Here is a 16,064-nt window from a genome sequence, read left to right as displayed (position 1 = left end):
GAAAAAACAAGGATAGATCCATGCCCCGTGTGAGGATCGAACTCACGACCTTCAGATTATGAGACTGACTCGCTACCTACTGCGCTAACGAGGCATCTTGCGTGTGATTGGTTGTTGCCGTCCAGAGATAAGATGGAATTCTGTAAGCACAAAACTTCTTTTTTTTTTTTTTTAATATGTACATGTATATATCTACATATATTGGAAAGTTTAAAGCAAGCTGTGAAAGCAACTTTTCCCATATGGTCTAGCGGTTAGGATTCCTGGTTTTCACCCAGGCGGCCCGGGTTCGACTCCCGGTATGGCAATGAGTGTTTTGCTAAGCTTGTGCCTGCATTCAAAGGCCTGCACCTTTCTTGCAGAATTAAGCGGCTTAGTTTGCAGATGCTCTTGGCAGCCAAAAATGCTGCGCTAACGAGGCCACTTGCAAGTGGTTGTTGATGCCATCCATGCTTAAAAATGAGTTTTCAAATCATGAAACTGATTTTTTTTCTACTTATTACTGAAAAAGGGTCTCAGCGGTTCCCATATGGTCTAGCGGTTAGGATTCCTGGTTCTCACCCAGGCGGCCCGGGTTCGACTCCCGGTATGGGAATGAGCATTTTCCTAAGCTTGCAACTACATCGAAAGACCCTCTGAATTAAGATAGCGCTCAAAAAGTTCATAAAAGTATCATTCAGGCTTGCCGTCTACAAGAGCACCTTTGCTTTTTCATCAAGAATGCCGTGACCCGGATTCGAACCGGGGTTGCTGCGGCCACAACACAGAGTACTAACCACTATACGATCACGGCGACATTCACGAGCCAGGTAGGAGTCGAACCTACAATCTTCTGATCCGTAGTCAGACGCGTTATCCATTGCGCCACTGGCCCTGTGTGAGAGGTTGCCACTAATCATGCTCCCCATTTTGGACTTTTGCTACGCTCGCAGCCATATTCAAAGACCTCAACACGGTTGCTTTTAGCCCCTAGCCAAAACCCTTCTGCCTTGTTTGCTACCTTTCCATATTATCCAGTATCGTTTCGGTATTGAATGGCAAAGAGCAGTGCCTATCCAGTTAAGGCGGAGGGAAAAAACAAGGATAGATCCATGCCCCGTGTGAGGATCGAACTCACGACCTTCAGATTATGAGACTGACGCGCTACCTACTGCGCTAACGAGGCATCTTGCATGTGATTGGTTGTTGCCGTCCAGAGATAAGATGGAATTCTGTAAGCACAAAACTTCTTTTTTTTTTTTTTTTTTTTTTTTTTTTTTTTAATATGTACATGTATATATCTACATATATTGGAAAGTTTAAAGCAAGCTGTGAAAGCAACTTTTCTCATATGGTCTAGCGGTTAGGATTCCTGGTTTTCACCCAGGCGGCCCGGGTTCGACTCCCGGTATGGGAATGAGTGTTTTGCTAAGCTTGTGCCTGCATTCAAAGGCCTGCACCTTTCTTGCAGAATTAAGCGGCTTAGTTTGCAGATGCTCTTGGCAGCCAAAAATGCTGCGCTAACGAGGCCACTTGCAAGTGGTTGTTGATGCCATCCATGCTTAAAAATGAGTTTTCAAATCATGAAACTGATTTTTTTTCTACTTATTACTGAAAACGGGTCTCAGCGGTTCCCATATGGTCTAGCGGTTAGGATTCCTGGTTCTCACCCAGGCGGCCCGGGTTCGACTCCCGGTATGGGAATGAGCATTTTCCTAAGCTTGCAACTACATCGAAAGACCCTCTGAATTAAGATAGCGCTCAAAAAGTTCATAAAAGTATCATTCAGGCTTGCCGTCTACAAGAGCACCTTTGCTTTTTCATCAAGAATGCTGTGACCCGGATTCGCTGCGGCCACAACGCAGAGTACTAACCACTATACGATCACGGCGACATTCACGAGCCAGGTAGGAGTCGAACCTACAATCTTCTGATCCGTAGTCAGACACGTTATCCATTGCGCCACTGGCCCTGTGTGAGAGGTTGCCACTAATCATGCTCCCCATTTTGGACTTTTGCTACGCTCGCAGCCATATTCAAAGACCTCAACACGGTTGCTTTTAGCCCCTAGCCAAAACCCTTCTGCCTTGTTTGCTACCTTTCCATATTATCCAGTATCGTTTCGGTATTGAATGGCAAAGAGCAGTGCCTATCCAGTTAAGGCGGAGGGAAAAAACAAGGATAGATCCATGCCCCGTGTGAGGATCGAACTCACGACCTTCAGATTATGAGACTGACGCGCTACCTACTGCGCTAACGAGGCATCTTGCGTGTGATTGGTTGTTGCCGTCCAGAGATAAGATGGAATTCTGTAAGCACAAAACTTCTTTTTTTTTTTTTTTTTTTTTTAATATGTACATGTATATATCTACATATATTGGAAAGTTTAAAGCAAGCTGTGAAAGCAACTTTTCCCATATGGTCTAGCGGTTAGGATTCCTGGTTTTCACCCAGGCGGCCCGGGTTCGACTCCCGGTATGGGAATGAGTGTTTTGCTAAGCTTGTGCCTGCATTCAAAGGCCTGCACCTTTCTTGCAGAATTAAGCGGCTTAGTTTGCAGATGCTCTTGGCAGCCAAAAATGCTGCGCTAACGAGGCCACTTGCAAGTGGTTGTTGATGCCATCCATGCTTAAAAATGAGTTTTCAAATCATGAAACTGATTTTTTTTCTACTTATTACTGAAAAAGGGTCTCAGCGGTTCCCATATGGTCTAGCGGTTAGGATTCCTGGTTCTCACCCAGGCGGCCCGGGTTCGACTCCCGGTATGGGAATGAGCATTTTCCTAAGCTTGCAACTACATCGAAAGACCCTCTGAATTAAGATAGCGCTCAAAAAGTTCATAAAAGTATCATTCAGGCTTGCCGTCTACAAGAGCACCTTTGCTTTTTCATCAAGAATGCTGTGACCCGGATTCGCTGCGGCCACAACGCAGAGTACTAACCACTATACGATCACGGCGACATTCACGAGCCAGGTAGGAGTCGAACCTACAATCTTCTGATCCGTAGTCAGACGCGTTATCCATTGCGCCACTGGCCCTGTGTGAGAGGTTGCCACTAATCATGCTCCCCATTTTGGACTTTTGCTACGCTCGCAGCCATATTCAAAGACCTCAACACGGTTGCTTTTAGCCCCTAGCCAAAACCCTTCTGCCTTGTTTGCTACCTTTCCATATTATCCAGTATCGTTTCGGTATTGAATGGCAAAGAGCAGTGCCTATCCAGTTAAGGTGGAGGGAAAAAACAAGGATAGATCCATGCCCCGTGTGAGGATCGAACTCACGACCTTCAGATTATGAGACTGACGCGCTACCTACTGCGCTAACGAGGCATCTTGCGTGTGATTGGTTGTTGCCGTCCAGAGATAAGATGGAATTCTGTAAGCACAAAACTTCTTTTTTTTTTTTTTTTTTTTTTTTAATATGTACATGTATATATCTACATATATTGGAAAGTTTAAAGCAAGCTGTGAAAGCAACTTTTCCCATATGGTCTAGCGGTTAGGATTCCTGGTTTTCACCCAGGCGGCCCGGGTTCGACTCCCGGTATGGGAATGAGTGTTTTGCTAAGCTTGTGCCTGCATTCAAAGGCCTGCACCTTTCTTGCAGAATTAAGCGGCTTAGTTTGCAGATGCTCTTGGCAGCCAAAAATGCTGCGCTAACAAGGCCACTTGCAAGTGGTTGTTGATGCCATCCATGCTTAAAAATGAGTTTTCAAATCATGAAACTGATTTTTTTTCTACTTATTACTGAAAAAGGGTCTCAGCGGTTCCCATATGGTCTAGCGGTTAGGATTCCTGGTTCTCACCCAGGCGGCCCGGGCTCGACTCCCGGTATGGGAATGAGCATTTTCCTAAGCTTGCAACTACATCGAAAGACCCTCTGAATTAAGATAGCGCTCAAAAAGTTCATAAAAGTATCATTCAGGCTTGCCGTCTACAAGAGCACCTTTGCTTTTTCATCAAGAATGCCGTGACCCGGATTCGAACCGGGGTTGCTGCGGCCACAACGCAGAGTACTAACCACTATACGATCACGGCGACATTCACGAGCCAGGTAGGAGTCGAACCTACAATCTTCTGATCCGTAGTCAGACGCGTTATCCATTGCGCCACTGGCCCTGTGTGAGAGGTTGCCACTAATCATGCTCCCCATTTTGGACTTTTGCTACGCTCGCAGCCATATTCAAAGACCTCAACACGGTTGCTTTTAGCCCCTAGCCAAAACCCTTCTGCCTTGTTTGCTACCTTTCCATATTATCCAGTATCGTTTCGGTATTGAATGGCAAAGAGCAGTGCCTATCCAGTTAAGGCGGAGGGAAAAAACAAGGATAGATCCATGCCCCGTGTGAGGATCGAACTCACGACCTTCAGATTATGAGACTGACGCGCTACCTACTGCGCTAACGAGGCATCTTGCGTGTGATTGGTTGTTGCCGTCCAGAGATAAGATGGAATTCTGTAAGCACAAAACTTCTTTTTTTTTTTTTTTTTTTTTTTTTAATATGTACATGTATATATCTACATATATTGGAAAGTTTAAAGCAAGCTGTGAAAGCAACTTTTCCCATATGGTCTAGCGGTTAGGATTCCTGGTTTTCACCCAGGCGGCCCGGGTTCGACTCCCGGTATGGGAATGAGTGTTTTGCTAAGCTTGTGTCTGCATTCAAAGGCCTGCACCTTTCTTGCAGAATTAAGCGGCTTAGTTTGCAGATGCTCTTGGCAGCCAAAAATGCTGCGCTAACGAGGCCACTTGCAAGTGGTTGTTGATGCCATCCATGCTTAAAAATGAGTTTTCAAATCATGAAACTGATTTTTTTTCTACTTATTACTGAAAAAGGGTCTCAGCGGTTCCCATATGGTCTAGCGGTTAGGATTCCTGGTTCTCACCCAGGCGGCCCGGGTTCGACTCCCGGTATGGGAATGAGCATTTTCCTAAGCTTGCAACTACATCGAAAGACCCTCTGAATTAAGATAGCGCTCAAAAAGTTCATAAAAGTATCATTCAGGCTTGCCGTCTACAAGAGCACCTTTGCTTTTTCATCAAGAATGCCGTGACCCGGATTCGAACCGGGGTTGCTGCGGCCACAACGCAGAGTACTAACCACTATACGATCACGGCGACATTCACGAGCCAGGTAGGAGTCGAACCTACAATCTTCTGATCCGTAGTCAGACGCGTTATCCATTGCGCCACTGGCCCTGTGTGAGAGGTTGCCACTAATCATGCTCCCCATTTTGGACTTTTGCTACGCTCGCAGGCATATTCAAAGACCTCAACACGGTTGCTTTTAGCCCCTAGCCAAAACCCTTCTGCCTTGTTTGCTACCTTTCCATATTATCCAGTATCGTTTCGGTATTGAATGGCAAAGAGCAGTGCCTATCCAGTTAAGGCGGAGGGAAAAAACAAGGATAGATCCATGCCCCGTGTGAGGATCGAACTCACGACCTTCAGATTATGAGACTGACGCGCTACCTACTGCGCTAACGAGGCATCTTGCGTGTGATTGGTTGTTGCCGTCCAGAGATAAGATGGAATTCTGTAAGCACAAAACTTCTTTTTTTTTTTTTTTAATATGTACATGTATATATCTACATATATTGGAAAGTTTAAAGCAAGCTGTGAAAGCAACTTTTCCCATATGGTCTAGCGGTTAGGATTCCTGGTTTTCACCCAGGCGGCCCGGGTTCGACTCCCGGTATGGGAATGAGTGTTTTGCTAAGCTTGTGCCTGCATTCAAAGGCCTGCACCTTTCTTGCAGAATTAAGCGGCTTAGTTTGCAGATGCTCTTGGCAGCCAAAAATGCTGCGCTAACGAGGCCACTTGCAAGTGGTTGTTGATGCCATCCATGCTTAAAAATGAGTTTTCAAATCATGAAACTGATTTTTTTTCTACTTATTACTGAAAAAGGGTCTCAGCGGTTCCCATATGGTCTAGCGGTTAGGATTCCTGGTTCTCACCCAGGCGGCCCGGGTTCGACTCCCGGTATGGGAATGAGCATTTTCCTAAGCTTGCAACTACATCGAAAGACCCTCTGAATTAAGATAGCGCTCAAAAAGTTCATAAAAGTATCATTCAGGCTTGCCGTCTACAAGAGCACCTTTGCTTTTTCATCAAGAATGCCGTGACCCGGATTCGAACCGGGGTTGCTGCGGCCACAACACAGAGTACTAACCACTATACGATCACGGCGACATTCACGAGCCAGGTAGGAGTCGAACCTACAATCTTCTGATCCGTAGTCAGACGCGTTATCCATTGCGCCACTGGCCCTGTGTGAGAGGTTGCCACTAATCATGCTCCCCATTTTGGACTTTTGCTACGCTCGCAGCCATATTCAAAGACCTCAACACGGTTGCTTTTAGCCCCTAGCCAAAACCCTTCTGCCTTGTTTGCTACCTTTCCATATTATCCAGTATCGTTTCGGTATTGAATGGCAAAGAGCAGTGCCTATCCAGTTAAGGCGGAGGGAAAAAACAAGGATAGATCCATGCCCCGTGTGAGGATCGAACTCACGACCTTCAGATTATGAGACTGACGCGCTACCTACTGCGCTAACGAGGCATCTTGCATGTGATTGGTTGTTGCCGTCCAGAGATAAGATGGAATTCTGTAAGCACAAAACTTCTTTTTTTTTTTTTTTTTTTTTTTTTTTTTTTAATATGTACATGTATATATCTACATATATTGGAAAGTTTAAAGCAAGCTGTGAAAGCAACTTTTCTCATATGGTCTAGCGGTTAGGATTCCTGGTTTTCACCCAGGCGGCCCGGGTTCGACTCCCGGTATGGGAATGAGTGTTTTGCTAAGCTTGTGCCTGCATTCAAAGGCCTGCACCTTTCTTGCAGAATTAAGCGGCTTAGTTTGCAGATGCTCTTGGCAGCCAAAAATGCTGCGCTAACGAGGCCACTTGCAAGTGGTTGTTGATGCCATCCATGCTTAAAAATGAGTTTTCAAATCATGAAACTGATTTTTTTTCTACTTATTACTGAAAAAGGGTCTCAGCGGTTCCCATATGGTCTAGCGGTTAGGATTCCTGGTTCTCACCCAGGCGGCCCGGGTTCGACTCCCGGTATGGGAATGAGCATTTTCCTAAGCTTGCAACTACATCGAAAGACCCTCTGAATTAAGATAGCGCTCAAAAAGTTCATAAAAGTATCATTCAGGCTTGCCGTCTACAAGAGCACCTTTGCTTTTTCATCAAGAATGCCGTGACCCGGATTCGAACCGGGGTTGCTGCGGCCACAACGCAGAGTACTAACCACTATACGATCACGGCGACATTCACGAGCCAGGTAGGAGTCGAACCTACAATCTTCTGATCCGTAGTCAGACGCGTTATCCATTGCGCCACTGGCCCTGTGTGAGAGGTTGCCACTAATCATGCTCCCAATTTTGGACTTTTGCTACGCTCGCAGCCATATTCAAAGACCTCAACACGGTTGCTTTTAGCCCCTAGCCAAAACCCTTCTGCCTTGTTTGCTACCTTTCCATATTATCCAGTATCGTTTCGGTATTGAATGGCAAAGAGCAGTGCCTATCCAGTTAAGGCGGAGGGAAAAAACAAGGATAGATCCATGCCCCGTGTGAGGATCGAACTCACGACCTTCAGATTATGAGACTGACGCGCTACCTACTGCGCTAACAAGGCATCTTGCGTGTGATTGGTTGTTGCCGTCCAGAGATAAGATGGAATTCTGTAAGCACAAAACTTCTTTTTTTTTTTTTTTAATATGTACATGTATATATCTACATATATTGGAAAGTTTAAAGCAAGCTGTGAAAGCAACTTTTCCCATATGGTCTAGCGGTTAGGATTCCTGGTTTTCACCCAGGCGGCCCGGGTTCGACTCCCGGTATGGGAATGAGTGTTTTGCTAAGCTTGTGCCTGCATTCAAAGGCCTGCACCTTTCTTGCAGAATTAAGCGGCTTAGTTTGCAGATGCTCTTGGCAGCCAAAAATGCTGCGCTAACGAGGCCACTTGCAAGTGGTTGTTGATGCCATCCATGCTTAAAAATGAGTTTTCAAATCATGAAACTGATTTTTTTTCTACTTATTACTGAAAAAGGGTCTCAGCGGTTCCCATATGGTCTAGCGGTTAGGATTCCTGGTTCTCACCCAGGCGGCCCGGGTTCGACTCCCGGTATGGGAATGAGCATTTTCCTAAGCTTGCAACTACATCGAAAGACCCTCTGAATTAAGATAGCGCTCAAAAAGTTCATAAAAGTATCATTCAGGCTTGCCGTCTACAAGAGCACCTTTGCTTTTTCATCAAGAATGCTGTGACCCGGATTCGCTGCGGCCACAACGCAGAGTACTAACCACTATACGATCACGGCGACATTCACGAGCCAGGTAGGAGTCGAACCTACAATCTTCTGATCCGTAGTCAGACGCGTTATCCATTGCGCCACTGGCCCTGTGTGAGAGGTTGCCACTAATCATGCTCCCCATTTTGGACTTTTGCTACGCTCGCAGCCATATTCAAAGACCTCAACACGGTTGCTTTTAGCCCCTAGCCAAAACCCTTCTGCCTTGTTTGCTACCTTTCCATATTATCCAGTATCGTTTCGGTATTGAATGGCAAAGAGCAGTGCCTATCCAGTTAAGGCGGAGGGAAAAAACAAGGATAGATCCATGCCCCGTGTGAGGATCGAACTCACGACCTTCAGATTATGAGACTGACTCGCTACCTACTGCGCTAACGAGGCATCTTGCGTGTGATTGGTTGTTGCCGTCCAGAGATAAGATGGAATTCTGTAAGCACAAAACTTCTTTTTTTTTTTTTTTTTTTTTTTTTTTTTTTAATATGTACATGTATATATCTACATATATTGGAAAGTTTAAAGCAAGCTGTGAAAGCAACTTTTCCCATATGGTCTAGCGGTTAGGATTCCTGGTTTTCACCCAGGCGGCCCGGGTTCGACTCCCGGTATGGGAATGAGTGTTTTGCTAAGCTTGTGCCTGCATTCAAAGGCCTGCACCTTTCTTGCAGAATTAAGCGGCTTAGTTTGCAGATGCTCTTGGCAGCCAAAAATGCTGCGCTAACAAGGCCACTTGCAAGTGGTTGTTGATGCCATCCATGCTTAAAAATGAGTTTTCAAATCATGAAACTGATTTTTTTTCTACTTATTACTGAAAAAGGGTCTCAGCGGTTCCCATATGGTCTAGCGGTTAGGATTCCTGGTTCTCACCCAGGCGGCCCGGGCTCGACTCCCGGTATGGGAATGAGCATTTTCCTAAGCTTGCAACTACATCGAAAGACCCTCTGAATTAAGATAGCGCTCAAAAAGTTCATAAAAGTATCATTCAGGCTTGCCGTCTACAAGAGCACCTTTGCTTTTTCATCAAGAATGCCGTGACCCGGATTCGAACCGGGGTTGCTGCGGCCACAACGCAGAGTACTAACCACTATACGATCACGGCGACATTCACGAGCCAGGTAGGAGTCGAACCTACAATCTTCTGATCCGTAGTCAGACGCGTTATCCATTGCGCCACTGGCCCTGTGTGAGAGGTTGCCACTAATCATGCTCCCCATTTTGGACTTTTGCTACGCTCGCAGCCATATTCAAAGACCTCAACACGGTTGCTTTTAGCCCCTAGCCAAAACCCTTCTGCCTTGTTTGCTACCTTTCCATATTATCCAGTATCGTTTCGGTATTGAATGGCAAAGAGCAGTGCCTATCCAGTTAAGGCGGAGGGAAAAAACAAGGATAGATCCATGCCCCGTGTGAGGATCGAACTCACGACCTTCAGATTATGAGACTGACGCGCTACCTACTGCGCTAACGAGGCATCTTGCGTGTGATTGGTTGTTGCCGTCCAGAGATAAGATGGAATTCTGTAAGCACAAAACTTCTTTTTTTTTTTTTTTTTTTTTTAATATGTACATGTATATATCTACATATATTGGAAAGTTTAAAGCAAGCTGTGAAAGCAACTTTTCCCATATGGTCTAGCGGTTAGGATTCCTGGTTTTCACCCAGGCGGCCCGGGTTCGACTCCCGGTATGGGAATGAGTGTTTTGCTAAGCTTGTGTCTGCATTCAAAGGCCTGCACCTTTCTTGCAGAATTAAGCGGCTTAGTTTGCAGATGCTCTTGGCAGCCAAAAATGCTGCGCTAACGAGGCCACTTGCAAGTGGTTGTTGATGCCATCCATGCTTAAAAATGAGTTTTCAAATCATGAAACTGATTTTTTTTCTACTTATTACTGAAAAAGGGTCTCAGCGGTTCCCATATGGTCTAGCGGTTAGGATTCCTGGTTCTCACCCAGGCGGCCCGGGTTCGACTCCCGGTATGGGAATGAGCATTTTCCTAAGCTTGCAACTACATCGAAAGACCCTCTGAATTAAGATAGCGCTCAAAAAGTTCATAAAAGTATCATTCAGGCTTGCCGTCTACAAGAGCACCTTTGCTTTTTCATCAAGAATGCCGTGACCCGGATTCGAACCGGGGTTGCTGCGGCCACAACGCAGAGTACTAACCACTATACGATCACGGCGACATTCACGAGCCAGGTAGGAGTCGAACCTACAATCTTCTGATCCGTAGTCAGACGCGTTATCCATTGCGCCACTGGCCCTGTGTGAGAGGTTGCCACTAATCATGCTCCCCATTTTGGACTTTTGCTACGCTCGCAGCCATATTCAAAGTCCTCAACACGGTTGCTTTTAGCCCCTAGCCAAAACCCTTCTGCCTTGTTTGCTACCTTTCCATATTATCCAGTATCGTTTCGGTATTGAATGGCAAAGAGCAGTGCCTATCCAGTTAAGGCGGAGGGAAAAAACAAGGATAGATCCATGCCCCGTGTGAGGATCGAACTCACGACCTTCAGATTATGAGACTGACGCGCTACCTACTGCGCTAACGAGGCATCTTGCGTGTGATTGGTTGTTGCCGTCCAGAGATAAGATGGAATTCTGTAAGCACAAAACTTCTTTTTTTTTTTTTTTTTTTTTTAATATGTACATGTATATATCTACATATATTGGAAAGTTTAAAGCAAGCTGTGAAAGCAACTTTTCCCATATGGTCTAGCGGTTAGGATTCCTGGTTTTCACCCAGGCGGCCCGGGTTCGACTCCCGGTATGGGAATGAGTGTTTTGCTAAGCTTGTGCCTGCATTCAAAGGCCTGCACCTTTCTTGCAGAATTAAGCGGCTTAGTTTGCAGATGCTCTTGGCAGCCAAAAATGCTGCGCTAACGAGGCCACTTGCAAGTGGTTGTTGATGCCATCCATGCTTAAAAATGAGTTTTCAAATCATGAAACTGATTTTTTTTCTACTTATTACTGAAAAAGGGTCTCAGCGGTTCCCATATGGTCTAGCGGTTAGGATTCCTGGTTCTCACCCAGGCGGCCCGGGTTCGACTCCCGGTATGGGAATGAGCATTTTCCTAAGCTTGCAACTACATCGAAAGACCCTCTGAATTAAGATAGCGCTCAAAAAGTTCATAAAAGTATCATTCAGGCTTGCCGTCTACAAGAGCACCTTTGCTTTTTCATCAAGAATGCCGTGACCCGGATTCGAACCGGGGTTGCTGCGGCCACAACGCAGAGTACTAACCACTATACGATCACGGCGACATTCACGAGCCAGGTAGGAGTCGAACCTACAATCTTCTGATCCGTAGTCAGACGCGTTATCCATTGCGCCACTGGCCCTGTGTGAGAGGTTGCCACTAATCATGCTCCCCATTTTGGACTTTTGCTACGCTCGCAGCCATATTCAAAGACCTCAACACGGTTGCTTTTAGCCCCTAGCCAAAACCCTTCTGCCTTGTTTGCTACCTTTCCATATTATCCAGTATCGTTTCGGTATTGAATGGCAAAGAGCAGTGCCTATCCAGTTAAGGTGGAGGGAAAAAACAAGGATAGATCCATGCCCCGTGTGAGGATCGAACTCACGACCTTCAGATTATGAGACTGACGCGCTACCTACTGCGCTAACGAGGCATCTTGCGTGTGATTGGTTGTTGCCGTCCAGAGATAAGATGGAATTCTGTAAGCACAAAACTTCTTTTTTTTTTTTTTTTTTTTTTTTAATATGTACATGTATATATCTACATATATTGGAAAGTTTAAAGCAAGCTGTGAAAGCAACTTTTCCCATATGGTCTAGCGGTTAGGATTCCTGGTTTTCACCCAGGCGGCCCGGGTTCGACTCCCGGTATGGGAATGAGTGTTTTGCTAAGCTTGTGCCTGCATTCAAAGGCCTGCACCTTTCTTGCAGAATTAAGCGGCTTAGTTTGCAGATGCTCTTGGCAGCCAAAAATGCTGCGCTAACGAGGCCACTTGCAAGTGGTTGTTGATGCCATCCATGCTTAAAAATGAGTTTTCAAATCATGAAACTGATTTTTTTTCTACTTATTACTGAAAAAGGGTCTCAGCGGTTCCCATATGGTCTAGCGGTTAGGATTCCTGGTTCTCACCCAGGCGGCCCGGGTTCGACTCCCGGTATGGGAATGAGCATTTTCCTAAGCTTGCAACTACATCGAAAGACCCTCTGAATTAAGATAGCGCTCAAAAAGTTCATAAAAGTATCATTCAGGCTTGCCGTCTACAAGAGCACCTTTGCTTTTTCATCAAGAATGCCGTGACCCGGATTCGAACCGGGGTTGCTGCGGCCACAACGCAGAGTACTAACCACTATACGATCACAGCGACATTCACGAGCCAGGTAGGAGTCGAACCTACAATCTTCTGATCCGTAGTCAGACGCGTTATCCATTGCGCCACTGGCCCTGTGTGAGAGGTTGCCACTAATCATGCTCCCCATTTTGGACTTTTGCTACGCTCGCAGCCATATTCAAAGACCTCAACACGGTTGCTTTTAGCCCCTAGCCAAAACCCTTCTGCCTTGTTTGCTACCTTTCCATATTATCCAGTATCGTTTCGGTATTGAATGGCAAAGAGCAGTGCCTATCCAGTTAAGGCGGAGGGAAAAAACAAGGATAGATCCATGCCCCGTGTGAGGATCGAACTCACGACCTTCAGATTATGAGACTGACTCGCTACCTACTGCGCTAACGAGGCATCTTGCGTGTGATTGGTTGTTGCCGTCCAGAGATAAGATGGAATTCTGTAAGCACAAAACTTCTTTTTTTTTTTTTTTTAATATGTACATGTATATATCTACATATATTGGAAAGTTTAAAGCAAGCTGTGAAAGCAACTTTTCCCATATGGTCTAGCGGTTAGGATTCCTGGTTTTCACCCAGGCGGCCCGGGTTCGACTCCCGTTATGGGAATGAGTGTTTTGCTAAGCTTGTGCCTGCATTCAAAGGCCTGCACCTTTCTTGCAGAATTAAGCGGCTTAGTTTGCAGATGCTCTTGGCAGCCAAAAATGCTGCGCTAACGAGGCCACTTGCAAGTGGTTGTTGATGCCATCCATGCTTAAAAATGAGTTTTCAAATCATGAAACTGATTTTTTTTCTACTTATTACTGAAAAAGGGTCTCAGCGGTTCCCATATGGTCTAGCGGTTAGGATTCCTGGTTCTCACCCAGGCGGCCTGGGTTTGACTCCCGGTATGGGAATGAGCATTTTCCTAAGCTTGCAACTACATCGAAAGACCCTCTGAATTAAGATAGCGCTCAAAAAGTTCATAAAAGTATCATTCAGGCTTGCCGTCTACAAGAGCACCTTTGCTTTTTCATCAAGAATGCCGTGACCCGGATTCGAACCGGGGTTGCTGCGGCCACAACGCAGAGTACTAACCACTATACGATCACGGCGACATTCACGAGCCAGGTAGGAGTCGAACCTACAATCTTCTGATCCGTAGTCAGACGCATTATCCATTGCGCCACTGGCCCTGTGTGAGAGGTTGCCACTAATCATGCTCCCCATTTTGGACTTTTGCTACGCTCGCAGCCATATTCAAAGACCTCAACACGGTTGCTTTTAGCCCCTAGCCAAAACCCTTCTGCCTTGTTTGCTACCTTTCCATATTATCCAGTATCGTTTCGGTATTGAATGGCAAAGAGCAGTGCCTATCCAGTTAAGGCGGAGGGAAAAAACAAGGATAGATCCATGCCCCGTGTGAGGATCGAACTCACGACCTTCAGATTATGAGACTGACTCGCTACCTACTGCGCTAACGAGGCATCTTGCGTGTGATTGGTTGTTGCCGTCCAGAGATAAGATGGAATTCTGTAAGCACAAAACTTCTTTTTTTTTTTTTTTTTTTTTTTTTTTTTTTAATATGTACATGTATATATCTACATATATTGGAAAGTTTAAAGCAAGCTGTGAAAGCAACTTTTCCCATATGGTCTAGCGGTTAGGATTCCTGGTTTTCACCCAGGCGGCCCGGGTTCGACTCCCGGTATGGGAATGAGTGTTTTGCTAAGCTTGTGCCTGCATTCAAAGGCCTGCACCTTTCTTGCAGAATTAAGCGGCTTAGTTTGCAGATGCTCTTGGCAGCCAAAAATGCTGCGCTAACAAGGCCACTTGCAAGTGGTTGTTGATGCCATCCATGCTTAAAAATGAGTTTTCAAATCATGAAACTGATTTTTTTTCTACTTATTACTGAAAAAGGGTCTCAGCGGTTCCCATATGGTCTAGCGGTTAGGATTCCTGGTTCTCACCCAGGCGGCCCGGGTTCGACTCCCGGTATGGGAATGAGCATTTTCCTAAGCTTGCAACTACATCGAAAGACCCTCTGAATTAAGATAGCGCTCAAAAAGTTCATAAAAGTATCATTCAGGCTTGCCGTCTACAAGAGCACCTTTGCTTTTTCATCAAGAATGCCGTGACCCGGATTCGAACCGGGGTTGCTGCGGCCACAACGCAGAGTACTAACCACTATACGATCACGGCGACATTCACGAGCCAGGTAGGAGTCGAACCTACAATCTTCTGATCCGTAGTCAGACGCGTTATCCATTGCGCCACTGGCCCTGTGTGAGAGGTTGCCACTAATCATGCTCCCCATTTTGGACTTTTGCTACGCTCGCAGCCATATTCAAAGACCTCCACACGGTTGCTCTTAGCCCCTAGCCAAAACCCTTCTGCCTTGTTTGCTACCTTTCCATATTATCCAGTATCGTTTCGGTATTGAATGGCAAAGAGCAGTGCCTATCCAGTTAAGGCGGAGGGAAAAAACAAGGATAGATCCATGCCCCGTGTGAGGATCGAACTCACGACCTTCAGATTATGAGACTGACGCGCTACCTACTGCGCTAACGAGGCATCTTGCGTGTGATTGGTTGTTGCCGTCCAGAGATAAGATGGAATTCTGTAAGCACAAAACTTCTTTTTTTTTTTTTTTTTTTTTTAATATGTACATGTATATATCTACATATATTGGAAAGTTTAAAGCAAGCTGTGAAAGCAACTTTTCCCATATGGTCTAGCGGTTAGGATTCCTGGTTTTCACCCAGGCGGCCCGGGTTCGACTCCCGGTATGGGAATGAGTGTTTTGCTAAGCTTGTGCCTGCATTCAAAGGCCTGCACCTTTCTTGCAGAATTAAGCGGCTTAGTTTGCAGATGCTCTTGGCAGCCAAAAATGCTGCGCTAACGAGGCCACTTGCAAGTGGTTGTTGATGCCATCCATGCTTAAAAATGAGTTTTCAAATCATGAAACTGATTTTTTTTCTACTTATTACTGAAAAAGGGTCTCAGCGGTTCCCATATGGTCTAGCGGTTAGGATTCCTGGTTCTCACCCAGGCGGCCCGGGTTCGACTCCCGGTATGGGAATGAGCATTTTCCTAAGCTTGCAACTACATCGAAAGACCCTCTGAATTAAGATAGCGCTCAAAAAGTTCATAAAAGTATCATTCAGGCTTGCCGTCTACAAGAGCACCTTTGCTTTTTCATCAAGAATGCCGTGACCCGGATTCGAACCGGGGTTGCTGCGGCCACAACGCAGAGTACTAACCACTATACGATCACGGCGACATTCACGAGCCAGGTAGGAGTCGAACCTACAATCTTCTGATCCGTAGTCAGACGCGTTATCCATTGCGCCACTGGCCCTGTGTGAGAGGTTGCCACTAATCATGCTCCCCATTTTGGACTTTTGCTACGCTCGCAGCCATATTCAAAGACCTCAACACGGTTGCTTTTAGCCCCTAGCCAAAACC

General features: G+C 45.9%; 55 non-coding genes across 55 annotated transcripts; 23 read left to right on the top strand and 32 right to left on the bottom strand.

The window, feature by feature from the left end:
- The first annotated feature begins 523 nt into the window (after positions 1-523).
- Positions 524-595, top strand: TRNAE-CUC (transfer RNA glutamic acid (anticodon CUC)). Its single transcript has one exon. It is a non-coding gene; the product is annotated as a tRNA-Glu (tRNA).
- A 206-nt stretch (positions 596-801) lies between these two features.
- On the bottom strand, positions 802-874 carry TRNAR-ACG (transfer RNA arginine (anticodon ACG)). The gene has a single exon. It is a non-coding gene; the product is annotated as a tRNA-Arg (tRNA).
- A 218-nt stretch (positions 875-1,092) lies between these two features.
- Positions 1,093-1,165, bottom strand: TRNAM-CAU (transfer RNA methionine (anticodon CAU)). The gene has a single exon. It is a non-coding gene; the product is annotated as a tRNA-Met (tRNA).
- A 446-nt stretch (positions 1,166-1,611) lies between these two features.
- Positions 1,612-1,683, top strand: TRNAE-CUC (transfer RNA glutamic acid (anticodon CUC)). Its single transcript has one exon. It is a non-coding gene; the product is annotated as a tRNA-Glu (tRNA).
- A 486-nt stretch (positions 1,684-2,169) lies between these two features.
- Positions 2,170-2,242, bottom strand: TRNAM-CAU (transfer RNA methionine (anticodon CAU)). The gene has a single exon. It is a non-coding gene; the product is annotated as a tRNA-Met (tRNA).
- A 149-nt stretch (positions 2,243-2,391) lies between these two features.
- On the top strand, positions 2,392-2,463 carry TRNAE-UUC (transfer RNA glutamic acid (anticodon UUC)). Its single transcript has one exon. It is a non-coding gene; the product is annotated as a tRNA-Glu (tRNA).
- A 215-nt stretch (positions 2,464-2,678) lies between these two features.
- On the top strand, positions 2,679-2,750 carry TRNAE-CUC (transfer RNA glutamic acid (anticodon CUC)). Its single transcript has one exon. It is a non-coding gene; the product is annotated as a tRNA-Glu (tRNA).
- A 195-nt stretch (positions 2,751-2,945) lies between these two features.
- TRNAR-ACG (transfer RNA arginine (anticodon ACG)) lies at positions 2,946-3,018 on the bottom strand. Its single transcript has one exon. It is a non-coding gene; the product is annotated as a tRNA-Arg (tRNA).
- Positions 3,019-3,236: 218 nt separating this feature from the next.
- TRNAM-CAU (transfer RNA methionine (anticodon CAU)) lies at positions 3,237-3,309 on the bottom strand. Its single transcript has one exon. It is a non-coding gene; the product is annotated as a tRNA-Met (tRNA).
- A 151-nt stretch (positions 3,310-3,460) lies between these two features.
- TRNAE-UUC (transfer RNA glutamic acid (anticodon UUC)) lies at positions 3,461-3,532 on the top strand. Its single transcript has one exon. It is a non-coding gene; the product is annotated as a tRNA-Glu (tRNA).
- Positions 3,533-3,945: 413 nt separating this feature from the next.
- On the bottom strand, positions 3,946-4,017 carry TRNAH-GUG (transfer RNA histidin (anticodon GUG)). Its single transcript has one exon. It is a non-coding gene; the product is annotated as a tRNA-His (tRNA).
- Positions 4,018-4,025: 8 nt separating this feature from the next.
- On the bottom strand, positions 4,026-4,098 carry TRNAR-ACG (transfer RNA arginine (anticodon ACG)). Its single transcript has one exon. It is a non-coding gene; the product is annotated as a tRNA-Arg (tRNA).
- Positions 4,099-4,316: 218 nt separating this feature from the next.
- Positions 4,317-4,389, bottom strand: TRNAM-CAU (transfer RNA methionine (anticodon CAU)). Its single transcript has one exon. It is a non-coding gene; the product is annotated as a tRNA-Met (tRNA).
- A 152-nt stretch (positions 4,390-4,541) lies between these two features.
- Positions 4,542-4,613, top strand: TRNAE-UUC (transfer RNA glutamic acid (anticodon UUC)). Its single transcript has one exon. It is a non-coding gene; the product is annotated as a tRNA-Glu (tRNA).
- A 215-nt stretch (positions 4,614-4,828) lies between these two features.
- Positions 4,829-4,900, top strand: TRNAE-CUC (transfer RNA glutamic acid (anticodon CUC)). The gene has a single exon. It is a non-coding gene; the product is annotated as a tRNA-Glu (tRNA).
- A 126-nt stretch (positions 4,901-5,026) lies between these two features.
- Positions 5,027-5,098, bottom strand: TRNAH-GUG (transfer RNA histidin (anticodon GUG)). The gene has a single exon. It is a non-coding gene; the product is annotated as a tRNA-His (tRNA).
- Positions 5,099-5,106: 8 nt separating this feature from the next.
- Positions 5,107-5,179, bottom strand: TRNAR-ACG (transfer RNA arginine (anticodon ACG)). Its single transcript has one exon. It is a non-coding gene; the product is annotated as a tRNA-Arg (tRNA).
- Positions 5,180-5,397: 218 nt separating this feature from the next.
- Positions 5,398-5,470, bottom strand: TRNAM-CAU (transfer RNA methionine (anticodon CAU)). The gene has a single exon. It is a non-coding gene; the product is annotated as a tRNA-Met (tRNA).
- A 142-nt stretch (positions 5,471-5,612) lies between these two features.
- TRNAE-UUC (transfer RNA glutamic acid (anticodon UUC)) lies at positions 5,613-5,684 on the top strand. The gene has a single exon. It is a non-coding gene; the product is annotated as a tRNA-Glu (tRNA).
- Positions 5,685-5,899: 215 nt separating this feature from the next.
- Positions 5,900-5,971, top strand: TRNAE-CUC (transfer RNA glutamic acid (anticodon CUC)). Its single transcript has one exon. It is a non-coding gene; the product is annotated as a tRNA-Glu (tRNA).
- A 206-nt stretch (positions 5,972-6,177) lies between these two features.
- TRNAR-ACG (transfer RNA arginine (anticodon ACG)) lies at positions 6,178-6,250 on the bottom strand. Its single transcript has one exon. It is a non-coding gene; the product is annotated as a tRNA-Arg (tRNA).
- A 218-nt stretch (positions 6,251-6,468) lies between these two features.
- On the bottom strand, positions 6,469-6,541 carry TRNAM-CAU (transfer RNA methionine (anticodon CAU)). The gene has a single exon. It is a non-coding gene; the product is annotated as a tRNA-Met (tRNA).
- Positions 6,542-6,986: 445 nt separating this feature from the next.
- TRNAE-CUC (transfer RNA glutamic acid (anticodon CUC)) lies at positions 6,987-7,058 on the top strand. The gene has a single exon. It is a non-coding gene; the product is annotated as a tRNA-Glu (tRNA).
- A 126-nt stretch (positions 7,059-7,184) lies between these two features.
- TRNAH-GUG (transfer RNA histidin (anticodon GUG)) lies at positions 7,185-7,256 on the bottom strand. Its single transcript has one exon. It is a non-coding gene; the product is annotated as a tRNA-His (tRNA).
- An 8-nt stretch (positions 7,257-7,264) lies between these two features.
- On the bottom strand, positions 7,265-7,337 carry TRNAR-ACG (transfer RNA arginine (anticodon ACG)). Its single transcript has one exon. It is a non-coding gene; the product is annotated as a tRNA-Arg (tRNA).
- A 433-nt stretch (positions 7,338-7,770) lies between these two features.
- On the top strand, positions 7,771-7,842 carry TRNAE-UUC (transfer RNA glutamic acid (anticodon UUC)). Its single transcript has one exon. It is a non-coding gene; the product is annotated as a tRNA-Glu (tRNA).
- A 215-nt stretch (positions 7,843-8,057) lies between these two features.
- TRNAE-CUC (transfer RNA glutamic acid (anticodon CUC)) lies at positions 8,058-8,129 on the top strand. Its single transcript has one exon. It is a non-coding gene; the product is annotated as a tRNA-Glu (tRNA).
- A 195-nt stretch (positions 8,130-8,324) lies between these two features.
- On the bottom strand, positions 8,325-8,397 carry TRNAR-ACG (transfer RNA arginine (anticodon ACG)). The gene has a single exon. It is a non-coding gene; the product is annotated as a tRNA-Arg (tRNA).
- Positions 8,398-8,846: 449 nt separating this feature from the next.
- On the top strand, positions 8,847-8,918 carry TRNAE-UUC (transfer RNA glutamic acid (anticodon UUC)). The gene has a single exon. It is a non-coding gene; the product is annotated as a tRNA-Glu (tRNA).
- A 413-nt stretch (positions 8,919-9,331) lies between these two features.
- On the bottom strand, positions 9,332-9,403 carry TRNAH-GUG (transfer RNA histidin (anticodon GUG)). Its single transcript has one exon. It is a non-coding gene; the product is annotated as a tRNA-His (tRNA).
- An 8-nt stretch (positions 9,404-9,411) lies between these two features.
- Positions 9,412-9,484, bottom strand: TRNAR-ACG (transfer RNA arginine (anticodon ACG)). The gene has a single exon. It is a non-coding gene; the product is annotated as a tRNA-Arg (tRNA).
- A 218-nt stretch (positions 9,485-9,702) lies between these two features.
- Positions 9,703-9,775, bottom strand: TRNAM-CAU (transfer RNA methionine (anticodon CAU)). The gene has a single exon. It is a non-coding gene; the product is annotated as a tRNA-Met (tRNA).
- A 149-nt stretch (positions 9,776-9,924) lies between these two features.
- TRNAE-UUC (transfer RNA glutamic acid (anticodon UUC)) lies at positions 9,925-9,996 on the top strand. Its single transcript has one exon. It is a non-coding gene; the product is annotated as a tRNA-Glu (tRNA).
- Positions 9,997-10,211: 215 nt separating this feature from the next.
- TRNAE-CUC (transfer RNA glutamic acid (anticodon CUC)) lies at positions 10,212-10,283 on the top strand. The gene has a single exon. It is a non-coding gene; the product is annotated as a tRNA-Glu (tRNA).
- Positions 10,284-10,409: 126 nt separating this feature from the next.
- TRNAH-GUG (transfer RNA histidin (anticodon GUG)) lies at positions 10,410-10,481 on the bottom strand. Its single transcript has one exon. It is a non-coding gene; the product is annotated as a tRNA-His (tRNA).
- An 8-nt stretch (positions 10,482-10,489) lies between these two features.
- TRNAR-ACG (transfer RNA arginine (anticodon ACG)) lies at positions 10,490-10,562 on the bottom strand. The gene has a single exon. It is a non-coding gene; the product is annotated as a tRNA-Arg (tRNA).
- Positions 10,563-10,780: 218 nt separating this feature from the next.
- On the bottom strand, positions 10,781-10,853 carry TRNAM-CAU (transfer RNA methionine (anticodon CAU)). Its single transcript has one exon. It is a non-coding gene; the product is annotated as a tRNA-Met (tRNA).
- A 149-nt stretch (positions 10,854-11,002) lies between these two features.
- Positions 11,003-11,074, top strand: TRNAE-UUC (transfer RNA glutamic acid (anticodon UUC)). Its single transcript has one exon. It is a non-coding gene; the product is annotated as a tRNA-Glu (tRNA).
- Positions 11,075-11,289: 215 nt separating this feature from the next.
- Positions 11,290-11,361, top strand: TRNAE-CUC (transfer RNA glutamic acid (anticodon CUC)). Its single transcript has one exon. It is a non-coding gene; the product is annotated as a tRNA-Glu (tRNA).
- A 126-nt stretch (positions 11,362-11,487) lies between these two features.
- TRNAH-GUG (transfer RNA histidin (anticodon GUG)) lies at positions 11,488-11,559 on the bottom strand. Its single transcript has one exon. It is a non-coding gene; the product is annotated as a tRNA-His (tRNA).
- Positions 11,560-11,567: 8 nt separating this feature from the next.
- On the bottom strand, positions 11,568-11,640 carry TRNAR-ACG (transfer RNA arginine (anticodon ACG)). Its single transcript has one exon. It is a non-coding gene; the product is annotated as a tRNA-Arg (tRNA).
- A 218-nt stretch (positions 11,641-11,858) lies between these two features.
- TRNAM-CAU (transfer RNA methionine (anticodon CAU)) lies at positions 11,859-11,931 on the bottom strand. The gene has a single exon. It is a non-coding gene; the product is annotated as a tRNA-Met (tRNA).
- A 151-nt stretch (positions 11,932-12,082) lies between these two features.
- TRNAE-UUC (transfer RNA glutamic acid (anticodon UUC)) lies at positions 12,083-12,154 on the top strand. The gene has a single exon. It is a non-coding gene; the product is annotated as a tRNA-Glu (tRNA).
- Positions 12,155-12,369: 215 nt separating this feature from the next.
- Positions 12,370-12,441, top strand: TRNAE-CUC (transfer RNA glutamic acid (anticodon CUC)). The gene has a single exon. It is a non-coding gene; the product is annotated as a tRNA-Glu (tRNA).
- A 206-nt stretch (positions 12,442-12,647) lies between these two features.
- TRNAR-ACG (transfer RNA arginine (anticodon ACG)) lies at positions 12,648-12,720 on the bottom strand. The gene has a single exon. It is a non-coding gene; the product is annotated as a tRNA-Arg (tRNA).
- A 919-nt stretch (positions 12,721-13,639) lies between these two features.
- TRNAH-GUG (transfer RNA histidin (anticodon GUG)) lies at positions 13,640-13,711 on the bottom strand. Its single transcript has one exon. It is a non-coding gene; the product is annotated as a tRNA-His (tRNA).
- Positions 13,712-14,241: 530 nt separating this feature from the next.
- On the top strand, positions 14,242-14,313 carry TRNAE-UUC (transfer RNA glutamic acid (anticodon UUC)). The gene has a single exon. It is a non-coding gene; the product is annotated as a tRNA-Glu (tRNA).
- A 215-nt stretch (positions 14,314-14,528) lies between these two features.
- Positions 14,529-14,600, top strand: TRNAE-CUC (transfer RNA glutamic acid (anticodon CUC)). The gene has a single exon. It is a non-coding gene; the product is annotated as a tRNA-Glu (tRNA).
- Positions 14,601-14,726: 126 nt separating this feature from the next.
- On the bottom strand, positions 14,727-14,798 carry TRNAH-GUG (transfer RNA histidin (anticodon GUG)). Its single transcript has one exon. It is a non-coding gene; the product is annotated as a tRNA-His (tRNA).
- An 8-nt stretch (positions 14,799-14,806) lies between these two features.
- Positions 14,807-14,879, bottom strand: TRNAR-ACG (transfer RNA arginine (anticodon ACG)). Its single transcript has one exon. It is a non-coding gene; the product is annotated as a tRNA-Arg (tRNA).
- Positions 14,880-15,097: 218 nt separating this feature from the next.
- Positions 15,098-15,170, bottom strand: TRNAM-CAU (transfer RNA methionine (anticodon CAU)). The gene has a single exon. It is a non-coding gene; the product is annotated as a tRNA-Met (tRNA).
- A 149-nt stretch (positions 15,171-15,319) lies between these two features.
- On the top strand, positions 15,320-15,391 carry TRNAE-UUC (transfer RNA glutamic acid (anticodon UUC)). Its single transcript has one exon. It is a non-coding gene; the product is annotated as a tRNA-Glu (tRNA).
- Positions 15,392-15,606: 215 nt separating this feature from the next.
- TRNAE-CUC (transfer RNA glutamic acid (anticodon CUC)) lies at positions 15,607-15,678 on the top strand. The gene has a single exon. It is a non-coding gene; the product is annotated as a tRNA-Glu (tRNA).
- Positions 15,679-15,804: 126 nt separating this feature from the next.
- On the bottom strand, positions 15,805-15,876 carry TRNAH-GUG (transfer RNA histidin (anticodon GUG)). The gene has a single exon. It is a non-coding gene; the product is annotated as a tRNA-His (tRNA).
- An 8-nt stretch (positions 15,877-15,884) lies between these two features.
- Positions 15,885-15,957, bottom strand: TRNAR-ACG (transfer RNA arginine (anticodon ACG)). The gene has a single exon. It is a non-coding gene; the product is annotated as a tRNA-Arg (tRNA).
- Positions 15,958-16,064: the final 107 nt, after the last annotated feature.

The sequence above is a fragment of the Eleutherodactylus coqui genome, chromosome 2 (genome assembly GCF_035609145.1).
Source record: "Eleutherodactylus coqui strain aEleCoq1 chromosome 2, aEleCoq1.hap1, whole genome shotgun sequence".
Lineage (NCBI taxonomy): Eukaryota > Metazoa > Chordata > Amphibia > Anura > Eleutherodactylidae > Eleutherodactylus > Eleutherodactylus coqui.
Note: the sequence above shows the minus strand (reverse complement) of the source record. Positions and strands in the feature narration are given on the sequence as shown.